Source organism: Lolium rigidum, chromosome 6, assembly GCF_022539505.1.
Source record: "Lolium rigidum isolate FL_2022 chromosome 6, APGP_CSIRO_Lrig_0.1, whole genome shotgun sequence".
NCBI classification, from domain to species: Eukaryota; Viridiplantae; Streptophyta; class Magnoliopsida; order Poales; family Poaceae; genus Lolium; species Lolium rigidum.
In genome coordinates this window covers 307,377,567-307,386,601 of record NC_061513.1, presented here as the reverse complement: position 1 = coordinate 307,386,601, position 9,035 = coordinate 307,377,567, and the positions used below count along the sequence as shown (strand labels likewise).

Here is a 9,035-nt window from a genome sequence, read left to right as displayed (position 1 = left end):
CCCACATGTCAGGTGTACGTGGCACGTGAAAACCTAACTACTAATATCATTTTGCAAAAATAACCTCAGAGTCTATTTCCATATCACACACAGGTCCAATTCCTAACATAAAAATATAGAAATAGATAAAGAAAGAAAAAATTCTCCAATTCTCAAATGCTACTACCAGACCCGTTGGACCTAGGCGACGAGCTTGGGCGCGGCCGCGCGGGCGCCGGCGAGCTCGGCAGCAGACGGCGGGTAGGCAGGAGGGCCCGGGGCGAGCCCAGACCGAGCGCAGAAGGGCGGACGCGGGGCGGGCGGTGAGTTTGGTCGCGGACCAGGCGCAGGCGGGCAGACGCGGGGCGGCGAGCTCGGAGCAGACCGGGCGTGGGGAGGGAGCCTGCGAGCTCCGCACGCGCGGACGGGGCAGGGGCAAGCTGCACACGCGTGCGGCGAGACGCGGGCGGCGCGAGGGACGTGGGCAGGTGTGCGGCGCTGTCAGTACCTCTGCCCGCCGCCGTCCTTGCCGTTGAGCGCCTTGCGGGGCGGCGGATATGGGCCTCCCCGAGAGAGGCAGCGGGGGAAACAGAGAGGGGAGAGCGCGGCTGCGACGGTGGCGGGGTGTGGCGCCGTCGGGTACAACTCTTCTCGCCGTCGAACCCGGCGGCCATCGAGGAGACTGGGCGGCAGCGCTGTGTTCCAGGCGCGGGGGAGGTGGATGGCAACGGACTCGACGCGCGTGGGCGTCCTCCTGGTGCATCGGCGGCACCCTCCTGGCGCACCGGCAACGGACCTGAGCGGCGGCTGCTGGCGGCGCAGGAATCGGGAGTGCGGGCGAGGCAGTTGGTGCCGTGAGCGAGCAGGGCGCGTGGGGCGAGCGTTGACTGTAGATCGTGAGGCGTGTGTTGCCGGCAGCGTGGACGGCATACTAGGTACCAGCGGCCTACCAGCTGCCGCCGCCGCTTGCCCTCGCTGCCACCACTGCTGGAGCACGGAGAGCGCTGGCCGTCGGAGATCCTCATACGCGGTTGCTGGCGAGCGCTGGCCGTCCCAGGCAGCCTCCCAGCACGACGAGGAAGAAGTCCATTGGCCTTGATTGCTTTTTGGGAAAAGGAGATAGGGGGTTTTGTGTAAAATTGGCGGGAAAAATTCATTTGCTTTTGCCATGTAGGACCTGACAGTGGGTCCCAACTGTTAGAAACTGGATTAAGACGCGTAAATTGGAAAATCAGTGCTCTTCGTCACGAACATGCCCCAAAACTGGTAGTCATGTGACAAATGCTACCCATTTGGTAGTTCCGTGTCACGACCGGCACAATTGTGGTAGTTTTTTGTCATTTACTCGTCTCGGCCCGTAAGGGGCTCTAGTCCCGGGTTTCCAACCGCGACTAGCATTTAGTCCCGGCCCTGCAAGTGGCCGCGATACAGGGTTTGGGCTAGAGGATCTTTAGTCCCGGCCCGTAATTTCAAACGTGACTAAATATTATTTTCAATAATTATGTTTTTCATTTTTCTAATTTCTTTTTCCCAAATTCTTTTCCCAATTTCCTTTTTCTTTTTCCTAATTGTTTGACTTGTTACTCTCTCTCACTTGGATCATTTTTAATATTAATTACACTTAATCTGTAGTCAAATCGTAGACTTGGTCATCACTTCCTAGTCGGTCACCCATCCTCACACTACTCCACCCTTAGTATGCTTAACTTCTCGGTTCTTTCCTGTTGTGCTCCCACGAAAGTGATTGTACCTTGTTGTAAATACTACCATATCAATCCTATTAACTCTTATACCATTGGACAAATCGCAATTGGACAAATAATATCTTGAAATCTATAAACCGCAATTGGACAAATAATATATGTTTTATTATGAGAAAAATATGGGGAATTTGAATATGAAATAATTATGTTTTTATTCATTTATTATTATTATTAAATAATATATGCATTATTCATACAATATGGCAAATAATTAATATCTTAAAATCTATAAACCTCAATAGGACAAATAATATATGCTTTATTATTAAAAAATGTGGGGAATTTGAATATGAAATAATTATGTTTGTATTCATTTTTATTATTATTATGAAATCATATATGCATTATTCATACAATATGGCCAAATAATTAATATCTTGAAATCTATAAACTGCAATTGGACAAATAATATATGCTTTATTATTAAAAAAATATGGGAAATTTTAATATGAAATAATTATTTTATTTATTTATTTATTATTATTATTATCAAATAATATATGCATTATTCATACAATATGTACAAATAATTAATAACTTGAAATCTATAAATCTTAATTGGACAAATAATATATGCTTTATTATTAAAAAATGTGGGGAATTTGAATTTGAAATAATTATGTTTTTATTCATTTATTATTATTATTATCAAATAACATATGCATTATTCATACCATATGGCCAAATAATTAATATCTTGAAATCTATAAACCGCAATTAGACAAATAATATATGCTTTATTATCAAAGGTGCCTGACCAAAGCCTTCTTTTTTTACTTGTGCTGGAGGATAAATAATAGATAAATCAACCTCCCACCACACCTTTATACATACCATAGGGTGGGGGGGTGGGATTCCGACCCTCCGAGATTGGAATCAAGACATTGACCGCGCGGTCTACACCTTTTGACCAGATCCCAAGGGCGGTGTCTCAATGGACTTCTATTTCCTTTGTGATTGTTAGTCATATGAACATGTAGTAATTAACAAGGATGAGCCCATTTTATCTCAAGATTCTCTCTGTTTGACCCAATGCGGGAGTTCCCCTCACTACTAGGAAAAGGGCTATAGCTGCACGGAATAGTGCCGGCGCACCATCATTGACGTGCGCCGGTGAGCCAAATTAGGCCGCGCCGGCGAAGAACATATACTGCCGGCGCACAAAAAAAATTAGTGCGCCGGGAATAAAATTCGAAGAGGTCTAGCCGGAAGCAAAAAATCTGGGCACCTTACCCCCGGTGCACCTCTATGGTGGTGCGCCGGTGGTAGACAATTTACCACCAGCGCACCACCATAGAGGTGCGCTGGGGGTAAGGTGCCTAGATTTTCTCTCCACACACCCCCCCGGAATCGCCTTTTCAGTTTTAGAAAAAATAAAAGAAAATGATAGAAAATTCAAAAAATAAAATCCTTTGAACTGCCCATGTATTATGTAATCTAGCTTTCATCAAAATTTGAAAAAATGAATTTCGATATATTATGCAAAATGGCGTCATCTTTCGGTAAAACGTGTTTTCTGGTTGCATAAGACCTCCGATGAAAAACTTTTTTATATCAAAATCGATCTACGCGAAATTTCCTATCCGAATTCAACGGCCTTCGGCCGTTTACCGATTTTTTTGATTCCCAAAATTCGAAAAGGAAAACAGAGTTTTTTGAGGTTTTAGATTTGGATGAAAAAAATTAAAAAGTACCCCCAGCGCACCACCATACTAGGTGCGCCGGCAGTAACCTCTACTATATAGGTGCAGACTAGCCTCCTCCACTTCTCCTCCTCCTCTCCTCCTCCTCCTCCTCCTCCTCCTCCTCCTCTTCTCCTCCTCCTTTTCTCCTCCCTGACGGGCTCCTCCTACTCCTTCTCCTCCGACGATGACAACGATGACCTCCTCCGGCGACCTCAACCTCGGGCCTCCTCCTCCTCAACCTCGAGCCTCCTCCTTCGGTGACATCCTCCTCCTCCTACTCCGGTGACATCCTCCTCCTCCTCCTCCTCCTCCTCCTCCTCCTCATACTACACCTCGGGCCTCCTCCTCCTCCTCCTCCACCTCCTCCTCCTACTCCGGTGACATCCTCCTCCTCTTCCTCCTCCACCTCCGGTCACCTCCTCCTCCACCTCCACCTCCGGCCTCCTACACCTCCTCCTACTCCTACCTCGGCGCAACAACGACATGCCCACTTTCATGGTTTTCGAGGATGAACCCGAGCTAGATCTAGATCGAGATCTAGATCTGGATCGGCCTTTTTTTCAAAAAATTGAAAAATCATACCGCCGGCGCACCTGGCCTGGTTCGCCGGGGATAATTCATGTTACTGCTGGCGCACTTGCTGGTGCGTCGGCGGTAACTCATTACCATCGGCCTGTTCCCACCGGCGGGCTCTGGTGCGCCGGCAATAGCCATTTTTGGTGCGCCGGCAATAAGGCTTTTCCTAGTACTGTCTATATACACCCAGAACCTTCCTGAGTATCGTCAGCGCATGTCTGTGAAGCGGGTCACACCCGGAGGACACATATTGGATCTACCAACCTCCCACCACACTTGCATACATACCATAAGGATACATGCAAGTTTTGAGGGATTCCAACCCTTCTAAGAGTGGGATCTAGTGAAACCCTAAGCTGTCTACACCTTTGACCGGATCCTAACGGCGATGTCCCAATGGACTTTTGTCTTCCTTTATGTTTGGTTAGGTCATAGGAATATGTAGCAACAAGGATGGACCCATTTTATCTCAAGATTCTCTACGGTTGACCTCACGCGGGAGCTCGCCGTATGCGTCCAAAACCTTCCTAAGCGCATGTGATATATTTAAAGAAACTAAAACTATCATGCAACAAAAAAAAAACAAATCCAAACACAACTAAATCATACATAGCAAATAAAGGCATTATTGTGGAAAATGTAAAAGAGGTACGCCGACAACATTGCCATCGGATAGCGCCATATGCTTTCAAATATTAATTCGGGAAAAGGGTAAAAGAGCTGTGCCGAAGGTATGTAAACTTCCATCGCAGCAGCACACTCGTTTTTTCTTCAGTTTTTGCATGCATGATGACCTATTAATCTGGACCCTCCGATCAAAATTAATGGACGGTGTAATAGTTGGTCTTCTCTAATTTGGCAGCTTCAAGAAAATCTGCGTTCCAGCAGAGTCCTAATCATGGATAGGGCTTCCGTAATTGTTTGATTTTCTGCAAGAGATCCGGCTGGAAACGTTGGGTCCTGCTAGCATTGGACAGGTTCGTGACGCTAAACTCGTGATCGATTCGGCGATATCTGTTCGTACCAATTTTTCGATCTGCACGGAACATCGACACGCGCAGATGGCCGCCGACGACACCTCGTCAACGGGGATGGACTGGTCCAACCTCAGGATGCAAATGGACACGGATGTCCGTGGACTCCTTATGTCCGTGTCCGTTAAAAAGGCCAAACGGATTCGCGGATGGGCCGCGTATTTCACACGGACTCACGGACACCATCCGCGGAGCCTGCTAATCCTGTCTCTCCTGGAAAAAAAAAAACAGAAACACCAACGAAGTACCACTTCTCCATCTCTGCCGATAGGGCACGGCGCACGCCGCCACGCCGTTCGCCACCGCTGGGCCGGTGCCCCGCTCCTCACCGGCAGCCTGCGCCCAGATCCCTGCAGCCCTCCACCCCCTTGTCCCATTGCCTCCACTCTACCTTAGATAGGAGCTCGTCGGATTTCTCAAAAGGTCTTCGCCGCCGAGCGCCTGGACGCCGGCCGCCGCCCGGTTTCCCGCTCGTATCCGCCATGATCCTTTGACCCGTGCGCCCCTCGGCCTTGGTGCGCTTCCCGTCGCTGCCTGCTGAGCAAGATGTCGAGCAAGGTGGAGGTACGGATAGAAGATGCAGCGGTGGAGTGGGGCAAGAATCTGGCGTCGGAGGACGAGAAGAATCCGGCGTTGGAAACTGACAAGAATTCGACGAGAGAGGGCGGTGGCATCGGCGCCAACCTAGAGGGCAAGGAGCAGGTCTGATTCCTCCCCCTTTGCAATCTTGTGCCCTACTGAAACTGCAATCTCGTGCTCTACTGAAACTGCAATCTCGTGCCCTACTGAAACTGCAATCTCGTGCTCTACTGAAACTACAATCTCGTGCCCTACTTGTTCTGGTATAAACTAAGCAAGATTGTTTATACTGCAATCCGTCTCACCAGTTTCCTTGTTTAAGAAGAAAATTGGCGTGGATGGTGACAGAATCTCACCAGTTTCCTTGTTTGTGTTTCTGATCTTTCAAGCCGTCTGCATATTTATAGCTTAAAAGCACCAGTTTCTTCAAGGACTGAATACTGTATTGTTTGTACCTATTGGTTAGTGAAAGTGTAAGGAAATTGATCTTACAGTTTATGGAAATTATATATACTACTCCATGTTATGAACTTATGATCCAAGCAATGTTCAGGTAAGAACCTGTAAGTAAATGTTATGCTTGTGATGCCCTGCTGCATAGAATATGGTCAGGTGTCATTGTGTAGTTCCAGGTTAGTTGCATAAAATATGTTTATGCCCTGCTGCATACTGAAACTGTTTGATTGTTTCCATATTTATTCTGAGCTTTAATGCATGGTTATTCTTCAGTTTGAGTGCTCAAGGATGCAACACGAGACACATGTTCAGTCAATACACACTGTAAATAGGATCTGGTGTGCATGTATTACAGTTCTAATCCTCTTTATTAGTCAGTAACAACTCACCACAGCAGTTCTATCTGATGCTAGTGCTCTCTTTTAGTGCTCAACTACTAGTTATCTGCTCATTTGTTCACTGTAAATAGGATATCTGCTCATTTATTCTTAAAAGTTAGTTGAATTTTCTAGTGTTCTATGCTCATTTACCAAATTATATTTTGTAGCTTTATCAAAGAAACTGGTGATCAAAGAAGAAGAATCTGTATGATCAAAGAAGCAGATGATTAGTGTAGCTTGATCAAAGAAGTTGATGATTAGCGTAGGTGGCATTTAGGTAGATAAAGTACAATGAATGGCGAAAGTATGAGCTTTGCATCTGAATTACTGTACCGAGTAATAATTCAGCTACTGCATACTGAGTTCTGGTTTGTATTTGATACAGTGAAGTGCAACAAAATGAAGATAATGCAAAGAGTTTATTCTGTTTCTTTATAGTCTATGGCAGAGTACTGAAGTATGAATTTTGTCAATCATTCTGTGTATATTAGATAGGCACTAGCCTAGGGCTGCATGGACAGCGACTTTAACTAGTTCTAGGTCGACGGCGCAGCTGTCCCATCCTTTATAGTCGAGGTTGTTCGCGCCGTCGTCATCGTCAGAGAAGTTGAAGGACTAGTCGTCCTCCTCCTTTGGCACCGGCGGCTCAGAAGGATCGGCGAGGTCGACGAAGTTCTCGTCGTGGTCCTTGGTGGACAACACCGTCGCCTGCCGCGGGGTGAGCGTGATCCGCCGGCAGTCCTCGTCGACGGAGCGGCCGATGATGAAGTGCTACCCGGGAATACCTTCGGCGACGCCGGGTCGTCGCCGCCACGGAGGGCCGCCTGCGTCTGCGCCTCCATCTCCCACCACCTCTTCTTCGCCGGCGGAAGTGGTGGCGAGCCCACGACGTCCTCCTCCTTGGGGGCGGCGGATGCGCATTGAAGGCGCGTGGGTGAGGTGGGTGGTCACCGCTTCAGTTTTCGAACGGAGCTATTGACGCCGACGACCACCCGACACGCGTCATTTTTAATGTGACCTGTCGCTTCGAGTCGCTGCCAAGACGGCCCCACCTGTGAAAACCGTTGTGACGGGAGGTGTCGGCGCGTCCGATTCTCGCTCTTCGCAAAAGGGCCGGTGCTTCTATTGGGCTCAAAAACTCGTCGGCACTTTTTAAGATGCGCGGGTGCAAGACCATTTTAGCCAATAACCCCAAAAAACTACGGCTACTATGTACCCAAGTTGCTCCATGCCTCATCGCACCTAGCCATCCAAGAGCAACAGGGATAATATAGAGCATGTACTTCAAACTGTGCATCAAACTAGCTAGTGGACAGGTTCAAACCGGACTTTTCCGGGTATACTACTCCTAATCAAACAAGCTGGCTAGTGTGCGCATGTCCGTATTGTCCGGCGGACTCCGTGAACAGCTCAGTGCGATTACGCGGATTCCACGGACACCGGAAATTAGCTACACGGCTTAGTACGCAGACGTGACGGATGGCGCGGACGTGTCCGTCTGCATCCTGAGTCCAACCTCCCGGATGACCTCCTGCGCATGATCCGCGCGCGGGTCGCTTCCCCGCGCGGCCGCGTCCGCTTCGCCGCCGTCTGCAGATCCTGGCGCGCCGCCGCGTCTCAGCACATGGTGACGCCGGCGCTCCCGCTGCTGGTCCTCTCGCTCAACGCGTGGGGCAAGAAGAATGACCTCTACTGCCACGATGAAGGCAGGGTTTTCCACGTTCCGCTCCCGAGCAAACTGCACAAGACGCGGTTCTGCGGAACCTACGATGGCGGATGGATCGCCGCGATTACCAGACCGAACACGTTAGGGATTGTCAAGCTCTTCTCAAGCGTCGAGGTGGTACTCTCCACAAAGCAGAGGGACATGGCATGGCAAGGCCGCAATGGACGACAATTGATCCGGAGAGTAATCTTCTCCGACGCCCCCACCTCGAGCAGCTGCATCCTTGCCGCCTTAACCACCGACCACGACAAGGTGGCACTGTGCAGAGTTGGCTGTCCCGACGGAGGATGGACAATCCATGGATGTGATAGGGAGGAGTTTTGTGATATTATATTCCACCATGGGGAGCTCTATGGCCTCACACGGCGTGGCGAGAAATTGTTTAAGTTTGACATTGGCGTTAATCAAGATGGGGCACCGGTGGTCACCGCCGCCCACTTGTTGGACGTCCAATCATGTGGCGTACCAATAGACGGCAGTTACATTTACTTCACCACCTACATCTTCGGTTTACATGGTAAGTTGGCAATGGCCATGATGACCCGATGGCTCCAAAATCACAACCCTTTCTTCAAGGTATTTGAACTTGCGGTGACAACAGATGGTGCACACGACTATGAGTGGAAAGAGGTGTGCACCTTGGGCGATTGCGCCTTGTTCTTCGGGCAAACATGCTCCTCTCGGGTGGTACATGTGCAAGAGGGCTGGCGCGCTGTTGTACAGAAAAACCACATCTACTACTCAAACTATCGCAATACGGAAAGTAAAGAGTACCAAGAGTCCAACGAGGAAGTGCACTTGGCAAGATCGGGATATGGTGACGATATCTATTGCCGAAAAGACGCAATAACTGATGG

The 9,035-nt window shown here is 48.8% G+C and overlaps 1 long non-coding RNA gene across 1 annotated transcript; it reads left to right on the top strand.

The window, feature by feature from the left end:
• The first annotated feature begins 5,441 nt into the window (after positions 1 to 5,441).
• Positions 5,442 to 6,874, top strand: LOC124667196. Its single transcript, XR_006991194.1, has 2 exons — positions 5,442 to 5,739; positions 6,620 to 6,874. It is a non-coding gene; the product is annotated as an uncharacterized LOC124667196 (long non-coding RNA).
• The last annotated feature ends 2,161 nt before the right edge of the window (positions 6,875 to 9,035 follow it).